The sequence below is a fragment of the Somniosus microcephalus genome, chromosome 6 (genome assembly GCF_052327205.1).
Source record: "Somniosus microcephalus isolate GS21.2 chromosome 6, FLI_Smic_1.0, whole genome shotgun sequence".
Classification (NCBI taxonomy): Eukaryota; Metazoa; Chordata; class Chondrichthyes; order Squaliformes; family Somniosidae; genus Somniosus; species Somniosus microcephalus.
In genome coordinates this window covers 219,188,244-219,214,378 of record NC_140992.1, presented here as the reverse complement: position 1 = coordinate 219,214,378, position 26,135 = coordinate 219,188,244, and the positions used below count along the sequence as shown (strand labels likewise).

The window sequence follows — 26,135 nt, the reverse complement described above, 5'->3', positions numbered from 1 at the left end:
TAGCTGATCTGATTGGTTCACATTGATAACTTCCAATCTCAGTGAGAAAGCTGACTTTCTTTTGAAACACTAACATGGGTTGAAATGCTCTCAGCTTAAAAAGCTGAACCTTGATAGCTGCTGTAGGTTAAAACTGCATCTCTGAAGAAGGTGTCAGCAAGATATTTAATTCCCACTAACCGATATCTTACTATTTGGGTGGGCTCTCTGCCCTGCCCTTACCATTTCTGGCATAAGTACAATGAAATCCCTAGTGAATGGTTATTTGAATATTTGAATCCAGTGGTTATTTCCTATACTGCAGAAAATGGCAAGCGTTTTCAGTAATAAACTGTTGCCGATAGGAACATCCAGGCCCGTATTTTACTCATGTTCAGGCTTGTACAGACTTATTGTCAGCTTTTGTTTTTTTATCCTGTGCTAACTTTTCCAGAATTTTCAGCAGATTTTCCATTGTACAAATGTCAGCAAAACCAATATGACTTTGCAGGTGAATATTCGCCACTGATAATAGAGGCAAATCAACTTCCTCTGCACAATTTTAATGATACTTTTGTTGGTATATATTGTTTTGCAGATGTAAGTGTTATGATTCAAATGGAGTCCAAATACTTTTTCTTATGCCTAACACAAAGGTTCACTTCCACAGGCAAGCCCATGACCCGAAACATGACCATATGCATAAAGTAATCTGGGGTACTGGGCCACAGAGTGAACAATGAACATAGAAACATAGAAACATAGAAGATAGGAGCAGGAGTAGGCCATTCGGTCCTCAAGCCTGCTCCGCCATTCAATGAGATCATGGCTGATCATCCAAATTCAGTACCCTGTCCCCGCCTTCTCCCCATATCCCTTGATCCCTTTAGCCTTAAGAAATATATCCAACTCCTTCTTGAATATATTTAATGAATTGGCCTCCACTGATGGCCACCATTGAACTGGCAGAGAATGCCACAGGTTCACCACTCTCTGAGTGAAGAAATTCCTCCTCATTTCAGTCCTAAATGGCTTACCCCTTATCCTTAGACTGTGACCCCTGGTTCTGGACTCCCCGACCATCGGGAACATCCTTCCTGCATCTAGTCTGTCCAGGCCTGACAGAATTTTATAGGTTTCAATGAGATCCCCTCTCAATCTTCTAAACTCCAGTGAGTATAAGCCTAATCGACACAATCTCTCCTCATACGTCATTCCTGCCATCCCAGGTATCAGCCTGGTGAATCTTCGCTGCACTCCTTCCATGGCAAGAACATCCTTCCTCAGATAAGGCAACCAAAACTGCTCACAATACTCAAGGTGTGGTCTCACCAAGGCCCTGTACAACTGCAGCAAGACATCCTTGTTCCTGTACTCGAACCCTCTTGCTACGAAGGCCAACATACCATTTGCCTTCTTAACCGCCTGCTGCACCTGCATGCTTACCTTCAGCGACTGGTGCACAAGAACACCCAGGTCTCTTTGCACTTCCCCTTCTCCCAATCTATTGCCATTCAAATAATAATCTGCCTTCCTGTTTTTGCCACCAAAGTGGATAACCTCACATTTATCCACATTATAGTGCATTTGCCATGTTTCTGCCCAATCACCCAACCTGTCCGAATCGTACTGGAGTTTCACAACATCCTCCTCACAGCATACCCTCCCACCCAGCTTTGTGTCATCTGCAAATTTGGAGATATTACATCCAATTCCATCGTCTAGATCATTAATATATATTCTGAACAGCTGGGGTCCTAGGACCGATCCTTGCGGTACCCCACTCGTCACTGCCTGCCACTCGGAAAACGACCCGTTTATTCCAACTCTTTGCTTTCTATCTGCCAACCAGTTCTCTATCCAAGTCAATACCTTGCCCCCAATCCCATGTGCCTTAATTTTGCATGCTAATCTCTTATGCAGGACCTTATCGAAAGCCTTCTGAAAGTCCAAATACACCATATCCACTGGTTCTCCCTTATCTATTTTACCAGTTACATCCTCAAAAAAATTCCAGTAGATTAGTCAAGCACGATTTAGCTTTTGTAAATCCATGTTGACTTTGTCACTGCTTTCCAAGTGCTCTGCTATTACATCTTTTATAATGGACTCTAGCATTTTCCCCACTACTGATGTCAGGCTTACCAGTCTATAATTCCCCGCTTTTTCTCTACCACCTTTTTTGAATAGTGGGGTAACATTAGCTACCCTCCAATCCATGGGTACTGTTCCAAAGTCTATCGAGTTCTGGAAAATGACCAGCAATGCATCTACTATCTCCAGGGCCACGTCCTTAAGTACCCTAGGATGTAGATTATCAGGCCCTGGGGATTTATCGGCCTTCAATCCCGTCAACTTCCCCAACACCATTTCCCTACAAATTCTGATTTCTTTCAGTTCCTCCGTCTCATTAGTCCGTATGTTCCCCGACATCTCTGGGAGGTTATTTGTGTCCTCCTTTGTGAAGACAGAGCCAAAATATGTATTTAATTGGTCTACCATTTCTTTGTTCCCCATTATAAATTCCCCTGATTCTGACTGTAAGGGACCTACGCTTGACTTCACCAATCTTTTCTCTTCACATATCTATAAAAGCTTTTACAGTCAGTTTTTATGTTCCCTGCAAGCTTACTTTCATAATCTATTTTCCCCCTCTTAATTAATCCCCTTATCCTCCTTTGCTGAATCCTAAACTGCTCCCAATCCTCAGGTTTGCTGCTTTTTTTGGCCAATTTATTTGTCCTCTCTTTGGATCTTATGTTATCCCTAATTTTCCTTGTTAGCCACGGTTGAGTCACCTTTTTTGATTTATTTTTATGCCAAACTGGGATAAACAAATTCTGTAGTTCATCCATGCGATCTTTGAATGTTTGCCATTGCCTATCCACCGTCAACCCTTTGAGTGACATTACCCAATCAATCCTACCCAACTCGCGTCTCATACTATCATAGTTCCCTTTATTTAAATTCAGGACCTTAGTCTCTGAGTCAACTCCTTCACTCTCCATCTTAATGAAGAATTCTATCATATTATGATCGCTCCGACCCAAGGGGCCTCACACAAGATTGCTAATTAATCTTTGCTCATTGCATAATACCCAGTCTAAGATGACCTGATCCCTAGTTGGTTCCTCGACATATTGGTCCAGGAAGCCATCCCGTATACATTCCAGGAATTCCTCCTCCACAGTATTGTTACTGATGAGGTACATATTGGAAATAATGTGGATTGCTGCAGTAACCTCCTGATTTCTCTGACTAATGGACAAATAACATTCTGACCAACCATATATCGCAAGCTATGAACAATTATGTTATTTATAAGAAGTAAATATATTTATTATGAAGTAAAGTTAAATAGAAGAAAGAATAAGCGCAACATATTTCACTAGCTTACGGAATTTTACTTAATTCACAGTCCCTGTTTCAAAATAAAATGTGATGATGCTGAAGCCATTTTCTGTAGAATTACACTTCAACTGGTTTGTTTTTACAAAATAGGATTTTGGAAATTTCAGTTAAATTGAATAAAAATTCATATTCCGCTCAAAAAGCTGGGAAAAGGAAGGAAATATATAAATGGCATTTATATCGCGCCTTTCACAACTTGAAGAGGTCCCAAAGTGCTGCACAGTCAATAAAGTACTTTTGAAGTGTAGTCACTGTTGTACTGTTGGGAAATGCGGCAGCCAGCTTGCTCACAAGGCCCTTCAAACAGCAATGAGATAAATGACTAGATTATTTGTTTTAGTGATTTTGGTTGAGAGGTAAATGTTAGCTAGGGTATCAGGAGAACTCCCCTGCTCTTCTGTGAATAGTATTATGGGATATTTTATGACCACCTGAGAGGGCAGACTGTGCCTTGGTTTAACGTCTCATCCAAAAGATTGCATTTCCCATAGGGCAGCACTTCCTCAGTACTGTGTTGAAGCGCAGCCTAGATTATGTGCTCGGGTCTCTAGTGTGGATCTTGAACCAATGACCTTCTAACTCAGAGACAAGAGTGCTAACACAGAATGAGGAATCTTATTTTTTACAAACACTGTAAAATCTTCTTATAAGAATGCTGTCAATATAATTTGAAACTATGATTACAAACCATTTAGGTGTATTATTTAACATTTTCATTGATTTTCCGGGGCTTATGACCGCGTACGCTCATAAGTGCCCCGCTAGTTCTGGGATTCCGCATACGGTGCGCATGCGCGAAAACTCGGAACTTGCGATCTGTCAAGTTTCAGCTTGACAGATCGTACGAATCTGAAGGAAATCGACATTCACTGGTGCAGGGTGGGGTTATTTGCCCAACTACCGCCCAGTGAATGCCCACAAAACTCTTACGCATGGTAGAAGGAGGCATAAAGCCTTCTTTTACCAGCATAAGGGTTTAAATAAATATTAAAATACATTTTAAAAATAATTTAAACATTCAAAAACCTTTAAAATTAGTTTAGATTATTTTGGCCCCTTTTAAAATGTTTACATTTATATTTCAAAAAATAAAATTTTTGTTTTAAATGTTTAATTAAATTGCATTACAGTATAATTAATTTTAAACCTGAGGATTTATTTTTATTTAGGTTGTGTGAAAATGTATTTTTATAGGGATTCCTATTATGTTTATGGGGATTCCGTACGTAAATGGAATCCCCATAATGGGAATCCCCCTTTTTGATTGGTTGGGCCGGCCCACGTGATCCCAGGATACGTGGGCCTTTACGCAGGTGTACGCCTGCAGTCCCAAGAGCGCAAGTCTTTGTAGGTCCGGGGCCATCAGGTAAGTACGGATTTTACTTGCGGTTCGGAGGTATTCGCCCGCGGGAAGCCTTTGACCGCAATTTCAGGTCCGTCTTTTTTGTGGATCTAGTTGTTTAACTGGGATGAATTGTTCATTTTAAACTGGTAACTTAAAACTGGTAGACTTCACCTCATTTAATAACAGTGGATTTTAATCTTTGAGCGTATGTGAAATCCATTATTTTTACAATAAAGGATGTGCTGAAATAACTCTAGTATAAATATCATACAGAAACTTCTTATTATCGTATTACAATACAGAAGATGTATTTAACAATGTTGTAGATTACTGCTGCTGAGTATAGTGCAGTGACCATTTATTCCTTTCAATTGTAAATTTGTCCTGCGATTTTGTGTTTCTGATGCTTAATTTTTTTGTGTATTTTGGGATATAGGATTTTCAGCCATGCCTGACTTTCTTTCTGTAACAATCAATCTCTGAACAAGTTATACACTCTGGGTATATGATAAGCAAAATTCCAAGGAATTTATTAGTTGTATGAACGTATCATTTTACAGGAGCCAAGCAAGCCAAGTGAGGCAAAAGGGTGAGTTAAGGCACCAGGATAGAACTATATTATTTAATTATGGAATTCATATCAATAATATTTAGTGGCTTTTGGTTTCAGTTTTATGCAATATAGGTACAAGAAGCTGTCTGAAGATCAAGAAAGGGACTTCTTGTCTAAAGCACAGGCCAGTATGAGGAAGAGTTCAAAAAATGGCCCAATTGGATGGCAATTGTTGTCTTGTGCATCTTTGGAAGGGAATGTAAGGAATTGGTCATTTTCCCTTATAGTTCATCCTTGTATGATTTTAAATAATTGTAACTGCTATACATTTTTATGTTTTTACATATTTAAAAAGCACTCAAAATCTGTGTGTTTTCATACTTTTGGCATGATTTTGGCTTCATGTTTTTGGCCTCCTTAATGCTGTGCTATTGTGGATTTCTGTGCCATATATTAGACGTTAGATCCATTATTGTACTGCCAATTATTTATTCTGGTTTCTTTGTTTTGTATACTGTTTGATATGTAAAATTCAATATCTTAGTAATACACATCTAAAGCAGCTGTTCCTTTATTCAGTCCTTTATTTTTGTTATTTTCTGCGGCCTTCTAACATTACTAGACAGTTAAAAATTATAGCAGCCCATTTTGTTACGGGTGCACAGGCCCCTTAAGGCATTTTGCATCAGGTGATGTCACCTTATTCAGTCATTGCATGTCTAATAACATTTGTCTGAGTCTTGTTAGGCTGCTGTAGCAATTCTTTGTAATAAGTAGAATCTCCAGAACATACTGGGAGAATTTTAGATGTGTTTTTTTGGGATAGTTTGCTACAATGCAGAATAAGGTGAGTTTAATTCCTATATTGGCTTTGAAGCAGGACTATTTGGGGAATGTGAGTTGCTTTGAATTATTATGTTTTTAAGCCTTCCATGCATGAAGTTGGGACACTGGACAGTACTTAGGAAATTCACTTTAGAGGAAATGTATTAACCGTATTGAGATTGTATTCCAAATTTGAGATGTTTGATTTTAAATGTAATGCATGTGCACCCCCTGTTTTTACAGTGTGAAGCTTTGTCTGGAAGATTAAATAGTTTGTGTGCTTAAAAAAAAAAAAATGATGAAAGGCTAAGTGCTAATTTCAGTATGGGGACAAATATCTGTGTGTCTCTGTTGTTACTCCTTTAAAAAAGGCATAAATCCTATGCTTTTCATTTAAAATGATAAGTGTCCTTTGTCTTTTTCCCAAAGCATAGATCTCCAAAACAAGCTTTGAAACAAATCTAATTCCTAATGGGATTTGTTTTATTGACAACAGGAAGCATGATTTTGTAGACTACTGAAGACGCCCTCTGTGCTTTGAACCTGGTTCTTGACTATGTTAGAATCACAAACTGGGGTCAAAGAGCAGAGGTCAGTCTCAAATGAAACTTTTATTTTTCAGTTTTTATTTTTTACTAATAAAAGCTAATATCTTTGAAATGGATCATATTGGAAAAGTAATTTATTTTTTCCAAGACAAGCTGCTCTTGCCCTGTTCTTCCCCAAGAAAATTATAATCATGGGGCACTGCAGCTCCAACCTTGTACGTTTGTTTTTTAACATTGCTTTTCAGGCAAAAAAATTGAATGACTCCTCATAATATTCCCAACAGACTGCAGCAATAACAACTGTACATGCATGACATTTGATGTGAAACACCTGTGTCCTACGGCATATTCAGCGTACTGTTAATAATTAATTACCTTTATAACATTGATTAAAAGACAAAACTTGGATGGTAGGTAGGAGTATTTTTGCTACTACTCTCTCTCTACAAGTTCTCAATAAAATCTGGTACCCTGAATTTTACTGAATGCTGTTTGGAAATCTTGGGATAGGTGTTTAGGGCGCTGGTAATTTTACTCACTCATTAGTCCAAGGTATGAGACTACAGTGCAGGCCAGTCCCCATATTCCAATAACACACCAGTAAATGATTATTGCCAGTGCAGTAAAATAAAATTATAAAATTATCAGTGGCAAAATCCAATATTATGATGCAACATAAAATAATGGTAATGATTTGTGCACACATCATTGGTTAGCTCAATATTTGCAAATCGTCTATTTGCATTGCATTGCATTGTACTATTGCACTGCTGTGAATAGAGATTTAGGGAAAATATTTCAACTAACACAAGTCACCATCTATGTGAATATATTGATGATGAAAAGAATGAAAAGTCATCATATAGGAGAGAAAATTACAGAACTTGTAAGCTCTGCAGGAAGGAGAGGGAACCGGCAACATGTTTTAGTTCCTTTTCCTGAAGACGTTGAAACAATTATTTATTTACTTGAAGTGCAGTAATTGATTAGGATAAGAAATATCATTTTGGGACAATTACAAAACATTTTATGAGCATTGTTATGATAATATTATTTCTCTTTTATGAGCAAATTAAAACCAAAAACAGTGTGTAATAACAGAATCCAAAGACTCCCATCTTAATGAATTTCGAGCTCGGCACGATGCTGAGCTCTTCTTCCGTCGCCTTCGTCTCTGTGCCCACTTCTTTGGCCAGGAGTCTTCCCCCCGCACGGCTGATCCTTTCTCCTGCTTTCTAAATTCTCGTTCTACTTGGACCCCTCCCTCTGGCCTCTTACCCTCTCTAGATCTTTTCATTGCTAACTGCCGACGTGACATCGGCCATCTCCATTTCTCTGCTCCCCTCACTCATTCCAACCTACCTCCCTCTGAACTTGCAGCACTCCGTTCTCTCCGATCCAACCCTAACATTATCATTAAACCTGCTGATAAGGGTGGTGCTGTTGTTGTTTGGCGAACCGACCTCTACCGTGCGGAAGCTGAATGCCAACTCTTCAGCACCACCTCCTACCTCTGCCTGGACCATGACCCCACTAGCAAACATCAAGCCATTGTTTCCAAGTGTGTCACTGACCTCATCTCCTCTGGAGATCTTCCCTCCATGGCCGCCAACCTCATAGTCCCCCAACCCCGCACAGCCCGCTTCTACCTCCTTCCCAAGATCCACAAACAGGACTGCCCTGGTAGACCAATCATTTCAGCCTGTTCTTGCCCCACGGAACTTATCTCTTCCTATCTCAACTCTATTTTTTTTTCCTTGTCCAGTCTCTTCCCACCTACATTCGCGACTCTTCCGACGCCCTCCGTCACTAACAGTTTCCAGTTTCCTGGCCCCAACCGTCTCCTTTTCACTATGTCCAATCCCTCTACACCTCCATCCCCCACCAGGACGGCCTTCGGGCGCTCCGTTTCTTCCTTGAACAGAGGCCCAACCAGTCCCCATCCATCACCATCCTCCTCCGCCTGGCTGAACTTGTTCTCACATTGAACAACTTCTCCTTTGACTCCACTTACTTCCTCCAAATTAAAGGTGTTGCTATGGGAACCCGCATGGGCCCTAGCTATGCCTGCCTTTTCATGGGATATGTGGAATATTCTTTGTTCCAGTCCTACTCAGGTCCCCTCCCTCACCTCTTTTTCCAGTACATCGATGACTGTATTGGTGCCATTTCCTGCTCTCGCCCTGAACTAGATAAGTTCATTCACTTTACTTCCAATTTCCACCCTTCCCTCACCTTCACATGGTCCATCTCCGACTCTTCCCTTCCCTTCCTTGACTCCTCCGTCTCCATTTCTGGTGATCGGCTTTCAACAAACATCCACTACAAGGCCACTGACTCCCACAGCTACCTGGACTATACTTCCTCCCACCCTGCTTCCTGTAAGGACTCTATTCCATTCTCCCAGTTTCTCCGTCTCCGCCGCGTCTGTTCTGACGATGCCACCTTCCATACTAGTGCTTCCGACATGTCTTCCTTTTTCCTCAACCGAGGATTCCCCTCTACCGTGGTTGACACGGCCCTTGACCGTGTCCGTTCTATTTCCCGCACTTCTGCTCTCACCCCTTCCCCCTCCCTCCCAGAACCACGATAGGGTTCCCCTTGTCCTCACCTTTCACCCCACCAGCCTCCACATTCAACGGATCATCCTCCGCCATTTCCGCCACCTCCAACGTGATCCCACCACCAAACACATCTTCCCCTCACCTCCCCTTTCAGCATTCCGAAGGGACCGCTCCCTCCACGACACCCTGGTCCACTCCTCAATCACCCCCAACAGCCCTTCTCCTTCACCTGGCACCTTCCCGTGCAAGCGCAGGAGATGCAACACATGCCCTTTTACCTCCTTCCTTCCCACTGTCCAGGGCCCCAAACACCCCTTCCAGGTGAAACAGCGATTTACTTGTACTTCTTGCAATTTAATATACTGTATTCGCTGCTCATGATGTGGTCTCCTCTACATTGGGGAGACCAAACGCAGATTGGGCAACCGCTTTGCGGAACACCTCCGTTCAGTCCGTAAGGGTGACCCTGAGCTTCCGGTCACCTGTCACTTTAATTCACCGCTTCACTCCCACTCTGATCTCTCTGTCCTTGGGCTATTGCATTGTTCCAATGAAGCTCAACGTAAGCTCGAGGAACAGCACCTCATCTTTCGATTGGGCACTTTGCAGCCTGCCGGACTCAACATTGAGTTCAACAATTTCAGATAATTATCCCTGCCCCCATTTTTCATGCAGTATGATTTTTGCCATTCCCATTTGCAACATTTTATCTTTCCTGCCTCTTACAAAAGTACAGGGTATTCTTTCTATTCCTTCCTCCCCTCCAAACCTCCCCCACCCCCGTCTCTGCACCTGCTTAATATCTGTTACATCTCCAGCTTTTTCCAGTTCTGATGAAAGGTCCCAGACCTGAAACGTTAACTCTGTTTCTCTCTCCACGGATGCTGCCTGGCCTGCTGAGTATTTCCAGCATTTTCTGTTGTTATTTCAGACTCCCATCAGATGCTGGTTTCTCTCCAACAAGACTGTTGAATTCAGCAATAATTTTCTGAACTAAGAACGTATTTTGGGACTCAAGTGACTGTGTTGATTCCCAGTAGATTATTTCTTTATTCAACATTATTTTAAATAAAGATGCATATTTTAATTCATTGATGTGATTTTTTTTTATGATGTGGTTGATGACAGCATTGATCAAGGAGGCTAATAACTTTTGGCCAAGATATATTGTGTCCTCACCACCAAAAGTGGTGTACTCGAAGGTATAAAGATAGATTAAGACCTGGTAGAAGATCTTGAATGTATGAATGATGTTGTAATTTTTGCTGGATCCTTGGTTGGTAGTATCAGGATCTATGGTCTAGAAATTCAGTGGGCTGCGCCACCCGTTAGCGCCCTAAGAGGGCACTTAGTGGGCTTAACGCCGCTGGCCACGCCTCCCGCTAAATTTAGCGGGGCGCTAATGGCGGCGCTAGCCGTTAGCGCTGCGCCGCTACCGATGACGTCATCGGTGTGCACAGCACCCCGCTACGGCCCTGATCGCGAAATTTAGTAGTGCCCCCTGCTTTAACGCCGGTCGCAATTTGCGACCGGCTCAGGGGGGCCTACCTGCGGCGGTAGACGCGCTGAGGTGCGGGGCGGCCATTTTTTTTGCTGGCCGCCTGCCAATACCTCTCCGCGCCGCCATCCCCAGCCTCCTAAGCCCCCCCACAGAGTGCCGGCTGTGTCCCAAGAGCCTGGCACTTCTCCTCGGGGCCAGGCTCTTTTGCGGGCACTCGCGCTCTTCGAGCGCGCTGCAGCAGGCCCCTCCCCTTTAAGAAGGGGAGGAAGGCCTGCAGTACTGCAGCGCGCCGTGCTGCAGCGTGTGGTACTGCGGCACGTTGCGCTGCGAACTTCAGTTGCAGCGCCCCAAGAGGGATGCGGGGCGCCTCGAGTAGTGCCGCGCTTCCCTCTGTGGCGCGCAAACTGAATTTGTGGCGGGCAGCCGTGACTTCTTCCGGGGCGCTACTTGCGGCGCCCTGGTGAGGCTGGCGGGGCGCCCTGGCGAGGCTGGCGGGGCGCCAGTGAATTTCTAGGTCTATGTGCTTAAAGACAGAAATGGGGGTTCAACATCAGTTTCTAAACACAAAGGGGGTGAAATTGGGTATCACCCCGTTTGGGGCACTAACTTTTGAAATTTTGAAAATTTAGCGCTAGGCGCTAAGGATTCTGAACTTCTACTAAATTGGGTGTTAGCGTCCCAGGAAGGAAGTGGGGCGTTAAATCAAGCGCTAATGACCTCAGTGGGGTGCTACAGGGGCGCTACCAGCAGAGCGCTAATGAATTTCAGGTGCAATGTATTCAGCAACGATCCTTCACACGGGTTCCTTCCAGCTCTTAAAGGGGAGGTTGCATCATTGTGCAGATGCTCATTTTCAGCATTGCTGGCTTTGAGGCGACCTGCGAGCAACTGAATCCCCTGATGGCTATAACTGTTCCCACTCCCAGGGAGAGAGCTTGCCGGTTCACAGACGTGGCATTGGTGGCTGGAGTGGAGCGAAGGAGGGCAGTGCTGTTCCCGGCTACTGGAAGGCCATCGTCTCAGGTGTTCAGGGCAATGTGGAGGGAAGTGGCCCCGAGGTCTCAGCCAGTAGTGTTCTCATATGTAGCCTGACACAGTGCCGCAAGAAATTCAATGACCTCAGTCGGGTGGTCAAGGTGAGTACATGCTTCAACAGCTCCTACATACCAGCATCTGAACCTCAGTCTGCGAACACTGCGCAAACAACCACACCACCACCACTCACCCACCAAACATCTTCACCTATTCAAACTCACATCCACATCTCACGCCTTGCCTACAATCACAGCTATTCAGCGACAGCAGGCATATCTCCCAAACACATAGCTGGACTCTGACTGAAACACATTTGTTGCTCTTGCAGGCCAAGATAGCCCACAATAGGAGCAGCAGAGAACAGGCGGAGGTGATGCGCAGCTCCAGCAGCTCTCAGACCTTGAGGAGCGAGTGCTGCGACTCATTGGGCAGCAGGTGGTGGGTGCCATGGCCGTCGGCGACATCAACCCCGTTGGGGAAATAACTGGTATCTTCAGCCCCTCTCCTTCTCTCATCCCACTTGCCCCTCACACCACAAACCTTTCTCACTTTCCACCTCCTGAGAAAGTCTGCATTCCTTGCTCATTCCTGCCCCCCTGCCCTCACCTTAACACAATTTTGTGCCTTTCTGCTTTCAGATAATCAGCAACTAGATGACCAGCCTATCCCTGAGCCCCCCATTGAGAGTGAGGAAGGAGAAGAGGAGGAGGTGGAAAGCACCACGTCATTGCATCTCTCACCCACAGGTACTACATGATTTTTAGAGGCAAGTTTAATAGAGGTGTCTGCACTGGGTGATGCACCGGGGACAAGTGGGCTGCAGCAAGGCCAGGGGGAAAGGGTAGCTCGGAAGCCAGCTCCCAGGAGGGCGAGTTCGCGTGCAAATTCTGCTGCACAGGACTCGGATGAGGACCTCGATGGGGAGGCGTTTACAAGAAGGGTGATGGGCATGCACACCGAGTGCAATAGCAAGGGTGTCCAAGAGCCTCTCGGCAATGGTAAGGAGCGTGGAGGAGTCCACCTCCAACATTGCACAGAGCTCTGAGCACACCATGGAGCCCATCATTTCCACTGTGCAGGGGATAGTGGACTCCCAGAGAGACCGTACGTATCCAGCCCTCATGATGCGTGTCATGGGCGATGTGGCAGCTTCCATTGCAGCACAGGCGGAAGCGACGCAAAGTTTTAGTGCTGTTATGCAGTCAGTGGTTGCTGCCATCGAGTCATAGACTGCTTTCATGCAGTCTCAGCTTGATGCCATGAAAGATCTGACTGCTGCCATTGTCGCTGGGTCCACTACAATCCACCGGCGATCTCAGTGTCACAGCAGGCCAGCAATCTGTGCTCCAGCAGATTGGTAGGGATGCTGAGGTGCTGCCTCGGGGGAGTGAGAGTGGGTCATTGGAGCAGGAACCAGCTGTCCCCTCTCGGGATGACAGCATTCCTGATCCCACCACTGCCACTCCACCATTGCACTTGTCGCTGCCTGTCATCCAGCCAGCCCAGACTGCCGCTACCCATCGGTGTACAGCTGGGCCTTCCAGGCTCAGAGCTGGTCGAGGGCATCCTGCAAGGCCATCTGTAGTCTCTGGCACCGACACTCAGCAGCCTTCGACCAGCCCTGCTGCAGCCACTGGGGAGTCACTACGTACATAAGAACATAAGAAATAGGAGCAGGAGTAGGCCATTTGGCCCCTCAAGCCTGCTCCGCCATTTAATGAGATCATAGTTGATCTGATCTTGGGCTCAGCTCCAGTTCCCTGCCTGCTCCCCATAACCCATCACTCCCTTATTGTTCAAAATTCTGTCTATCTCCACCTTAAATATATTCAATGACCCAGCCTCCACAGCTCTCTGGGGCAGAGAATTCCACAGATTTACGACCCTCTGAGAGAAGAAATTCCTCCTCATCTCAGTTTTAAATGGGCGACCCCTTAGTCTGAAACTATGCCTCCTAGTTCTAGATTCCCCCATGAGAGGAAACATCTTCTCTGCATCTACCTTGTCGAGCCCCCTCAGTATCTTATATGTTTCGATAAGATCACCTCTCATTCTTCTAAACTCCAATGAGTATAGGCCCAACCTGCTCAACCTTTCTTCATAAGTCAACCCTTTCATCTCAGGAATCAACTCGTGAACTGTCTCTGAACTGCCTCCAATGCAAGTATATCCCTCCTTAAATAAGGAAACCAAAACTGTATACAGTACTCCAGGTGTGGTCTCACCGATACCTTGTACAGCTGTAGCAGGATGTCCCTGCTTTTATACTCCAGCCCCCTTGCAATAAAGGCCAACATTCCATTTGCCTTCCTGATTACTTGCTATACCTGCATGCTAACTTTTTGTGTTCCATGCACAAGGACCCCCCAGGTCCCTCTGTACTGCAGCATTTTGTAATCTCCATTTAAATAATAATTTGCTTTTTTATTTTTCTTACCAAAGTGGATAACCTCACACTTTCCCACATTATACTCCATCTGCCAAATGTTTGCCTACTCACTTAGTCTGCCTATATCCCTTTGCAGATTCTTTGTGTCCTCTTCACAACTTGCTTTCCCACCTATCTTTGTATCATCAGCAAATTTGGCTACATTACACTCGGTCCCTTCATCCAAGTCAATCCTGTCTCATTACACAGTACCAGATCTAAGATAGCCTGCTCCCTGGTTGGTTCCACAATGTATTGTTCTAGGAAACCATCCCGGATACACTCTATGAACTCTTCCTCGAGGCTACCTTGGCCAAATTGATTTGTCCAATCAATATGAAGATTAAAATCGCCCATGATTATTGCTGTACCTTTCTTACAGTGTAGCTACTGTTAGGAGGCATATAGACTATGCCCACCAGTGACTTCTTTCCCTTTATTATTTCTTATCTCCACCCAAACTGATTCTACATCTTGCTCTTCTGAGCCAATATAATTTCTCACGACTGCACTGATCTCATCCTTTATTAACAGAGCTACCCCAACTCCTTTTCCTTTCTGCCTATCCTTCCAAAATGTCAAATACCCCTGAATATTCAGTTGCCAGCCTTGGTCACCTTGCAACCATGTCTCTATAATGGCTATCAGATCATACCCATTTATATCTATTTGTGCCGTCAACGTAGGAGCACTAGATTAGGAAAGGGGACTGTAAAGAAGGGATGCAAGGGTTTGCACAAGGGTGATTAGTCAATATTGTTGCACATATGTGGTTAATGGTTTTGATAAATTTATTACTAGAATGTAGCAGATTTGGTGCTGTGTCTCATTTCAGTTCTGTGGTGTGGTATGGAATCACAGTGATGGAATGATGGCGATGTGCTCAGCAACCGGAAAGAGGTCTCAAAGTCACTGGAAACGAAGTCTGATGAAGCGGTCACGGACCAACCTTGCAGAACGTCGATTGAGTGGCTGCCTCCTCCATCGCTACTGTTCATCCTCCTGTTCTTCCTGCTCCTCTTCTTCCTCCTGCTCCTCCCCCTTCTCCTCTTCATCCTCGTCCTCCTCCTGAAGTGGTGGAGTTATGCCTGGTGGTAATGGCTGATGTGCCTTCAATAACTCAAAGACAAGGAATTTAAAGGATTCAACTAAGGCTTTTAATCACTAAGAACATAGCAGCATAGCAGGTCTTCCCACATCGGGTTCATCTGGTAGTGAGTGACTCATACAGCTCCTGAGACCTTTATATGGCAAAAGACAGGGGCGTAGCCAATACACACAATAGGAACAAAAGGGTGTGGTTCACACAATACAAGCAGGTAAAATACAAGCAGGTCTGATGAAGGCATATTTCATCACATTCACCCCTTCTACAGATTTAGTCTGTCCGGGGGTGTGATAGTCCTTCCTGAACGTCGCAACAGTACCTCGGGTTCCGACCGGGAATCCGTGGTGCCCTCCTGGGCATACCCATGTGCCGGGGGTGTTGCAGGTACTTCTGGGGGTGGTGAGGATACCTCTGGGGATGGTGGAGGTTCTTCTGGGGGTGGTGGTGATGGGTCGTCGTCGTCGCTTCCTGCCGAGGCGAGGTCCTTTATGGACACGGTGTCTTCACGCCCGTCGGCGTGCTTGACGTACGCGTACTGTGGGTTTGCGTGGAGTAGGTGTACTGCCTCCACGAGGGGATCCGTTTTGTGGCCCCTCATGCTTCCATAACAGGACTGTCCCTGGGGTGGAGAGCCACGAGGGTAGGGATACTCCTGAGGTTGATTTGCGGGGAAAAACGAACATCTTCTCGTGAGGAGTGGCGTTAGTAGCAGTACACGGTAGCGACCTTATCGAGTGGAGTACGTCTGGGAGGACCTCCTGCCAGCGGGAGGTGGGGAGGCCTTTAGACCTTAGTGCTAAGGTGACCGCCTTCCACACTGTCGCGTTCTCCCTCTCCACTTGCCCATTACCCCGGGGGTTATAACTAGTGGTCCGACTCGTGGCTATCCCCTTCAATAGCAGGTATTGGCGCAGTTCATCGCTCATGAACGACGCCCCCCTGTCAGTGTGGATGTAGTTAGGCATGCCGAACGTGCAAAACAGGTTGCCGAGGCACTTGATGACCGTGGCACTGGTCATATCTGGGCAGGGGTAGGCGAATGGGAAGCGGGAGTACTCGTCCACAATGTTGAGAAAGTACACATTGCGGTCGGTGGAGGGGAGTGGTCCCTTGAAATCTAAGCTCAGGCGCTCGAATGGCCGTGTAGCTTTGATCAGGTGGGCTCGGTCGGGTCGGAAAAAACGGGGCTTGCATTCCGCACAGGTGCGGCAGTCCCTGGTCATAGACCAGACCTCCTCGATGGAATAGGGCAGGTTACGGGATTTTATAAAGTGGAATAGCCGGGTGACCCCCGGGTGGCAGAGGCCATTGTGGAGGCCCTGTAGCCTGTCCCCCTGGATGCTGGCACACATCCCTCGTGATAGGGTGTCGGGGGACTCGTTGAGGGCCCCCGGCCTATATATTATGTCGTACTCAAACGTGGAGAGTTCGATCCGCCACCTGAGAATTTTGTCGTTCTTGATCTTCCCCCTCTGTTGTTAAACATGAAGGCTACCGACCGCTGGTCGGTAAGCAGGGTGAAGCGTTTGCCGGCTAGGTAGTGCCTCCAGTGCCGCACTGCCTCCACTATGGCCTGGGCCTCCTTCTCTACCGAGGAGTGCCTGATCTCGGGCCCTTGGAGGGTTCTTGAGAAAAAGGCTACGGGCCGCCCATCCTGGTTGACAGTGGCTGCTAAAGCGAAGTCGGACGCATCGCTTTCGACCTGGAAAGGGATGTTTTCGTCCACTGCCCGCAGCGCGGCCTTCTCAATGTGTTTAATGCTGTTGAAGGCGGTGTGGGCCTCGGCTGTGAGCGGGAAGGACATTAATTTCAGGAGGGGACGGGCCTTGTCGGAATAATTGGGGACCCATTGGGCGTAATAGGAGAAGAACCCCAGGCACCTTTTCAGGGCCTTGGGAGTGTTTGGTAGGGGTAGCTCCCGTAGGGGGCGCAATCGGTCGGGGTCCGGACCGATTTCCCCATTTTCCACCACGCAGCCCAGGATACAGAGGCGCGTGGTGCTAAAGACACACTTATCCTTGTTGTAGGTGAGATTGAGTCTGAGGGCGGTTTTCAGAAATCTTGCGAGGTTCGAGTCGTGGTCTTGCTGGTCGTGGCCGCAGATGGTGACGTTGTCTAGGTATGGGTAGGTGGCTGTTAACTGGTTCTCATCGACCATGCGGTCCATTTCCCGCTGGAAGACCGAGACCCCGTTCGTTACCCCAAAGGGGACTCTGAGGAAGTGGTAGAGACGTCCGTTCGCCTCGAAGGCGGTGTATGGACGGTCCTCCGGCCTAATGGGGAGCTGGTGGTATGCTGATTTTAGGTCGATGGTGGAAAACACCCGGTATTGCGCGATTTGGTTAACCATATCCGCTATGCGGGGCAGAGGGTAGGCGTCTAGCTGGGTGTATAGATTAACCGTCTGGCTATAATCTATCACCATCTGCTTCTTTTCGCTACCCTTAACTACTACTACCTGGGCGCGCCACGGGCTGGTACTGCATTCGATGATACCCTCCCGCTTGAGTCTTTCTACTTCCGACGCAATGAACCGTCTATCCTCCCAGCTGTACCGCCTACTCTTGGTCGCTATGGGTCGACAGTTGGGTGCGAGGTTGGCGAACAGAGAGGGCGGCTTGACCTTCAGGGTAGCCAGACCGCACACTGTGAGGGGCGGCTGGGACCCACCGCAGGTAAGCGTGATACTTTGGTGGCACTGGAAGTCCAGACCCAAGATCACGCTCACACAGAGATCTGGCATTATCAGTAGTTTAAAATCTCTGTAATCATTGCCTTTTACCGACAACATAACTGCGCAGAAACCTGTAATTTTTGAGGTATGAGTCTTATCGGCCATGGCGATTTTGCCCTGTGTGGGGACTATCGTTAGAGAAAATCGTTTTACCAGGCTAGGATGAATAAAGCTTTTGGTGCTCCCGCAGTCAATCAAGCATTTAACCTTGTTCCCGTTTACCTCTATGTCCATCATCGATTTAGACAACGGATGTGGCCTGGATTGATCCACTGCGATCGAGGCCACCAGTGGGTCCTGGAGGTCCGTGTAGTCGGGACAAGATGGTGGACTCCATGAGGGTGGACAAGATGGCTTCCAAGATGGCCGCTCCCACGGCACGCATGCGGCAGTGGTGGAGTTGGAGGCGGGGTTCCCTCTGCAGACTTTGCTGAAATGTCCTTTCTTCCCGCATTTAAAACAGGTGGTGCCCTTCGCTGGGCACAGATGCCTGGAGTGTTTGTCCTGACCGCAGAAGTAGCATTTCGGGCCCCGGTGCATCGCGGCAGTAGTGGGGCTCCTGGGTGGAGGCTGGGGCTCCGATGGTGCTGGGCTGGCCTGAGACCTGGGAGGTGAAGATGGCTTCCAAGATGGCGGCCCCCACGGCGCGCACGAGGCGGAGTGGGCTGCGTGGCCTGGGGAACAGGATTCAGAGTTCCTCTGGGCCATATCCAGCGATCGCGCTATATCTATAGCCTGTTTTAAGTCCAGTCCCTCCTTTTCAAACAGTTTCTGCCGAATATAATTTGAACTGAGGCCCGCAATAAGGGAGTCTCGAATCAGCTCCTCCGTGTACATGATGGCAGACACGGCCTTATAGTTACAGTCTCTGCCCAGTACTTTTAGGTTTAGTATAAAGTCCTCTAGTGACTCACCATGCCGCTGCATGCGAGTAGTCAGAAGATGCCTGGCGTACACCACGTTTATTGGCCGCGCGTAGTGGGCCTTCAGGATGGTGCAGGCATCCTCGTAGCTGGTGGCATCTTGGATGAGAGGGGAGACCCGATGGCTCACCCAGTTTCGCAGGATTCCCAGTTTCATGTCTCCGGTAGCGGTTTCGGCTGCGGCTATGGCAGTGGATGAGTTTGCGATGAAAAATTCGAAGCATTGGAACCAGTGTCCGAACTGTGTGGCTGTGTCTGAGGCATGGGGGTCCAGATCCAAGCGCTCTGGTTTCAGGAGTCGATCCATCCTGGTGTTTTAGTGATTAAAATTGATGTGCCTTCAATAACTCAAAGACAAGGAATTTAAAGGATTCAACTAAGGCTTTTAATCACTAAGAACATAGCAGCATAGCATCGGGTTCATCTGGTAGTGAGTGACTCATACAGCTCCTGAGACCTTTTATATGGCAAAAGACAGGGGCGTAGCCAATACACACAATAGGAACAAAAGGGTGTGGTTCACACAATACAAGCAGGTAAAATACAAGCAGGTCTGATGAAGGCATATTTCATCACAATGGCTACACCCTCATAATGGCTAAGTTGGACAGCATGTGGCAGATGACAACAAAATGTTACACCCGCTCAGCCGAGTACTGGAGGGCTCCTCCCGAGCGGTCAAGGCAGTGGATCTGTTGCTTGAGCACTCCGATGGTCTGCTCAATGATGTTCCTGGTGGCAGCATGGCTCTCATTATCTGAGTGCTGGGCATGAGTGTTGGGGTTACAGAGGGAAGTCATGAGCCAGGTGGAGAGCAGATAGCCCTTGTCTCCCAGCAGCCAGCCCCAAGCTTGATGTGGTGGCTGGAATAGATCTGGCACACTGGTCTGGTGCAGGATGAAGGCATCGTGGCTGCTGGCAGGAGAACGGGCATTGATAGGATTTGACATGTGTGGTCGCACACTAAGTGAGTGGTTGCCTTTGCGGTTACGGAATACCTCAGGATTGTTATGAAGTGCCCGCAAAGCGACGTGGGTGCAGTCAATGGCACCCTGGCAAAGCCACATACACACTCGTGCTGCTTCTCTCTGGTCATGCGGAAGGAAATGTATTCCTTCTCCTTCTGTACAGAGCATCTGTGACCTGGCGGATGGAGCAATGGACGGCAAACTGGGAGATGTTGGAGATGTCGCCTGTCGCACATTGGAATGATCTGCTGGTGTAGAAATTGAGGGCGACGGTGACCTTAACTGCCACTGAGAGAGCCATGGCAGTTCTGATCTGAGGCTCGAGGTCTGGCTGCAGGATGTGGCAGAGCTCTGTAAGCACGTCTTTGCTGAAGCGGAGCGTTCTAACACACTGGTCCTCAGTGAAATTCATGTAGGAGAACTGCTGCAGGAATACCCTGGGTGGGAAGGCCTCCTGTTGAGAGTCCTGTTGGCCCTCCTACCTCTGGCCACATTTTGCACTCTTTCTCTGTGCCTCGGTTGCCTCCGACGATGACGCTGGAGAACGAGGTCCAGTGCCAGTACAGTCCCCATGAAAGGATACAAATATTGCACTTTCAAATCGCCCCTCAATGAAACTGAATAATCTTTGTGCCAGAATACTCGGTAAAATGCAAAACGCTCAAATTGGTCAAAAGGCCTCTTGGCCTATGTGAAACTAACAATGCAGCATTGATGGCTGACGAAAACTAAACACAGAGCAATAGTGAGAAAGGATATTGGCTCAGAAAATCAAGATGTAGAATCAGTCTGGGTGGAGATAAGAAGCACCAAGGGGCAGAAAACATTGGTGGGAGTTGTCTATAGGCCTCCAAACAGTAGTGGTAATGTAGGGGATGGCATCAAACAGGAAATTAGAGATGCATGTAACAAGGGTACTACAGTAATCATGGGTGACTTTAATCTACATATAGACTGGCCAAACCAAATTAGCAATACTGTGGAGGATGAATTCCTAGAGTGTGTACAAGATGGTTTTTTAGATCAGTACATTGAGGAGCCAACTCGGGAACAGGTTATCCTAGATTGGGTATTGTGCAATGAGAAGGGGTTCATTAATAATCTTGTTGTACGGGGTCCTTTAGGGAAGAGTGACCATAACATGATAGAATTCTTCATTAAAATGGAAAGTGAAGAAGTGCAATCTGAAACTAGGGTCCTAAACCTAAACAAAGGAAACTACGATGGTATGAGAAGTGAGTTGGCTATGATAGATTGGGGAGCTTCATTAAAAGGCATGACGGTAGATAGGCAATGGCTATCATTTAAGGAACGAATGCATGAATTGCAACAGTTATACATTCCTTTCTGGTGCAAAAACACAAGGAAAAGTGGCCCAACCATGGCTAACAAAAGAAATTAAGGATAGTATTAGTTCCAAAGAGGAGTTATATAAAGTTGCCAGAAAAAGTAGCAAGCCTGAGGATTGGGAGCAGTTTAGAGTTCAGCAAAAATTGACCAAGAGATTGATTAAGAGGGGGGAAATAGAGTATGAGAGTAAACTTGCAAGGAACATAAAAGCGGATTGTAAAAGTTTCTGCAAGTATGTAAAAAGAAAAAGGTTAGTGAAGCCAAATGTAGGTCCCTTACAGTCAGAAACGGGAGAATTTATAATAGGGAACAAGGAAATGGCAGAGCAATTAAACAAATACTTTGGTTCTGTCTTCACGGAAGAGGACACAAATAACTTCCCAGAAATGCTAGGGAACCAAGGGTCTAGTGAGAAGGAAAATTAAAGGAAATTAGTATTAGTAAAAAAATAGTGCTGGAGAAATTAATGGGACTGAAAGCTGATAAATCCCCAGGGCCTGCTAATCTGCATCCCAGAGTACTAAAAGAGGTAACCATGGAAATAGTGGATGCATTGGTTGTCATCTTCCAAAATTCTATAGACTGTGGAACAGTTCCTGCAGATTGGAGGGTGGCAAATGTAACCCCACTATTTAAAAAAGGAGGGAGAGAGAAAACGGGGAACTACAGACCGATTAGCCTAACATCAGTAGTAGGGAAAACGCTAGAGTATTATGAAGGATGTGATAACAGGACACTTAGAAAATATCAACGGGATTAGACAAAGTCAACATGGATTTATGAAAGGGAAATCGTGTTTGACAAACCTACTGGAGTTTTTTGAGGATGTAACTGGTAGAATAGATAAGGGAGAACCAGTGGATGTAGTGTATTTGGATTTTCAGAAGGCCTTTGATAAAGACCCACATAAAAGGTTAGTGTGCAAAATTAAAGCACATGGGATTGGGGGTAATATACTGACATGGATTGAAAATTGGTTAACAGACAGGAAACAGAGTAGGAATAAATGGGTCTTTTTCAGGGTGGCAGGCAGTGACTAGTGGGGTACCACAGGGATCAGTGCTTGGGCCCCAGCTATTCACAATATACAGGAAACTTTTGTTTAACCAGAGGTTAAATGTCCGGAAAGCTCTATCCACCGGAAAAATTCAGGAGTCGGTTCAGATAAGTTTTTTTACTTCTCGTTGCTTTTTTTCTCCAGTCATGGTTCTGCAAGGTCTAGCTGAAGCTGTTGCTTAGCTACAGAGATGCTTGCAAGCTACGCCGACTGTTTTGAAGCTGTTGCTAAGCAACAGGGTTTGTTGCTTCACACGGAGCTCAGAAGCTCCGTATGTTTTAACATTAGCACTGGTTTCTCCGGCAGTTTTGATGGAACGGCAACAGCTCGGTCCCATCAGTGCCGGATACCAGAAAGTTTCCTGTATATCAATGATTTGGATGAGGGAACCAAATGTAATATTTCCAAGTTTGCTGACGACACGAAACTAGCTGGGATTGTGAGTTGTGAGAAGGATACAAAGAGGCTTCAAGGCGATTTAGACAAGTTGAGTGAGTGGGCAAATACATGGCAGATGCAGTACAACGTCGATAAATGTGAAGTTATCCACTTCGGTAGGAAAAACAGAAAGGTAGATTATTATTTAAATGGTACTAGATTGGGAAATGCTGATGTACAAAGGGACCTGGGTGTCCTTGTACACCAGTCACTGAAAGCAAACATGCAGGTGCAGCAAACAGTTAGGAAGGCAAATGGTATGTTGGCTTTCATTGCAAGAGGATTTGAGTACAGGAGCAAGGATGTCTTACTACAGTTGTACAGGGCCTTGGTGAGACCACACCTGGAGTACTATGTGCAGTTTTGGTCTCCTTACCTAAGAGAGGATATACTTGCCATAGAGGGAGTGCAGCGAAGGTTCACCAGACTGATTCCTGGGATGGCAGGACTGTCGTACGAGAAGCGATTGGGTCGACTAGGCCTGTATTCACTAGAGTTTAGACGAATGAGAGGGATCTCATTGAAATGTATAAAATTCTGACAGGGCTAGACAGACTGGATGCAGGGAGGATGTTTCCCCTGGCTGGGGGGTCTAGAATGAGGGGTCACAGTCTCAGGATAGGGGATAGGACATTTAGGACTGAGAAGAGGAGAAATTTCTTCACTCAGAGGGTGGTGAAACTGTGGAATTCTCTACCACAGAAGGCTGTGGAGGCCAAGTCACTGAATATATTTAAGAAGGAGATAGATTTCTAGACACAAAATTCATCAAGGGGTATGGGGAGAGAGCGGGAATATGGTATTGAGATAGAGGATCAGCCATGATCATATTGAATGGCAGAGCAGGCTCGAAGAGCTGAATGGCCTACTCCTGCTCCTATTTTTCTATGTTTCTAAACTGGATGGGGACGCCTTTAAATAGTGCTCCTCCAGCAGACATCCGACTGACAGCCGCCTCCTCTACCTGTTGTCGTTAACGGCAGGCGCACAAACAGAGGCTGAGAGGGAACTTTTCATCCGGGTTGCTGCGCACGGCAATGATGTCACTATCTCTGGGCGCAAGAGATCGGGGCGCAATGTCTAACTCCGCCGCAAAACTCCCACCGAATTTAGCGGGAGGTGTTGATATCGCCGTGCCCGATCACAAACCCATTTGCGCCCGCCCCCCCGGCGGCGCTAACAGGAGGCACAAAGGAGCCCAATTTCTAGCCCAAAGACAATATCATACTATGAGGAAAAGCACAAAAGCATGAAGATTGACAAAAGTGGACATTGATAGTGAGGAGATGGATGAGTTCATACACCTGAAAAGTTGTAATCTAGCATAGAAACATAGAAACATAGAAGATAGGAGCAGGAGTAGGCCATTCGGCCCCTCAAGCCTGCTCCGCCATTTAATGAGATCATGGCTGATCATCCAAATTCAGTACCCTGTCCCTGCTTTCTCCCCATAACCCTTGATCCCTTTAGCCATAAGAAATATATCCAACTCTTTCTTGAATATATTTAATGAATTGACCTCTACTGCCTTCTGTAGTAGAGAATTCCACAGGTTCACCACTCTCTGGGTGAAGAAATTCCTCCTCATCTCTGTCCTAAATGGCTTACCCCTTATCCTTAGACTGTGACCCCTGGTTCTGGACTCCCCGACCGTCGGGAACATCCTTCCTGCATCTAGTCTGTCCAGTCCTGTTAGAATTTTATAAGTTTCAGTGAGATCCCCTCTCATTCTTCTAAACTCCAGCGAGTATAAGCCCAATCGACCCAATCTCTCCTCATACGTCATTCCTGCCATCCCAGGTATCAGTCTGGTGAATCTTCGCTGCACTCCTTCCATGGCAAGAACATCCTTCCTAGCAAAAATGACATGAAGAAGAGGCATTGAAAAGGCCTACCAGTTCTCCAGTATTCAATACAATTGTGAACTCCCACGTCAAGAAAGTTTCATGAGAGGATATTGTTGAATAAACATGGGACCAGAGATTGTTAGTAAGTAGTAGAAAGAAAGGTCCAAGAGACACCAGATAGTTTCAGCAAATGCAGAATGTAGTTGAACCAAAATAGACTGTAGAGAATGGAGCACAAGCAACAGGGGGAAAGAATGTACAGAGATTAGACATATTAATCACACTGAGCACAAGGGAGCAAATGTGTAAAAGATATAAAGGTGGAAGTAATTCACAATAAGATTTAACTGCAACAAAACCAAAAAATGCTGGAAACACTCAGCAGGTCAGACCACATCTGTGGAGAGAACAGACAAGTTGATGTTTCAGGTGTGGACCCTACAAAGAGAACTGAAGGATATTACAGATGATTAGCTTTTTAAAAAGAATGGAACAAAGAGAAGGGACGCACACACACACACACACACACACAAAAATAAATAGAATGACCTGTTAAGTGGGAAACAGGAGATGATTAAATGGCAGAAGTGATATTAACATGAGAAAATGGGAGGCATAATGAGAGAAATCAAAGAAATTAAAGACAGTTACAAGACACAGTGAACATATGAATTGCTGAGGAGGCAGAAGAGGCAGGAAAGAATGGAAATACAAAAAACTGGCAAAACGGGGCAAGCTCCAGGAGCCTGGGAGAAGAAAATTGTAGGTTAACGCCAAGGATGCAGATCACCCGTCAGCACAGTGTTCTGACAGAGCGTCCTCACCCCAAGTGCTAAGCTTCCTCCCCCCACCACCTCTCCGAAAAAGCCAGTGCAGCCATCCCACAGAGCCAGCATTTCCTGCCAGAAAGTGGAAGTTATAGTTAAGGTGTGCAATTATTAAGTTACTATTAAGGCCAGAGTGGTGCAAAGTACCTAATAGAAAGATAAGGTGCTGTACCTTGAGCTTTAATTGAGCTTAGCTGCAGTTCTTAGTTAATGTAACCAATTTGCAGCTGAATAAATTCTGGTGCCTAAAAAAAGTGATAAAAGGAACTGCATCCTGAAGGTACACCTTACCAGAATTGAAGGTTATACTGCTCCCACAATGTAAGGAGGTATTTGGCTAACTCACTAAATGTTATAATAAAGTTGAATTACAAATACACTTTCTTGGTCAAATGAAGCATTTTAATAGTTACAGAGAAAAATAATAGGTAGCAGTCTAACTGATGTTTTCAATACGTTGCTCTGTTTTCCTTAGCTGTTAGAGTGAAGTATAAGTAGTCAAATGCTTCATTGAATGGTAACACAATAGGTATGCAAAACTGGGGGGGTGGGGGTTAGTAAATAATTTTTCACATATTTGCTCATTGCTTGAGACCTGCAAAGTATTTTTTTTAACTGTTAACGTGGCACAGAGGTAAAGACATTTCCCTGAACCATATGAGAACAAAAACTTGCATTTATCTCGTGCCTTTAA

At 45.9% G+C, this 26,135-nt stretch overlaps 1 long non-coding RNA gene across 2 annotated transcripts; it reads left to right on the top strand.

The window, feature by feature from the left end:
* The first annotated feature begins 4,682 nt into the window (after positions 1 to 4,682).
* Positions 4,683 to 6,777, top strand: LOC147116467 (uncharacterized). Of its 2 annotated transcripts, none has more exons than XR_015078605.1 (3): positions 4,683 to 4,756; positions 5,172 to 5,324; positions 5,406 to 6,777. It is a non-coding gene; the product is annotated as an uncharacterized LOC147116467 (long non-coding RNA). The 2 variants fall into 2 exon arrangements; XR_015078604.1 differs by lacking the exon at positions 4,683 to 4,756 and adding an exon at positions 4,782 to 4,823.
* Positions 6,778 to 26,135: the final 19,358 nt, after the last annotated feature.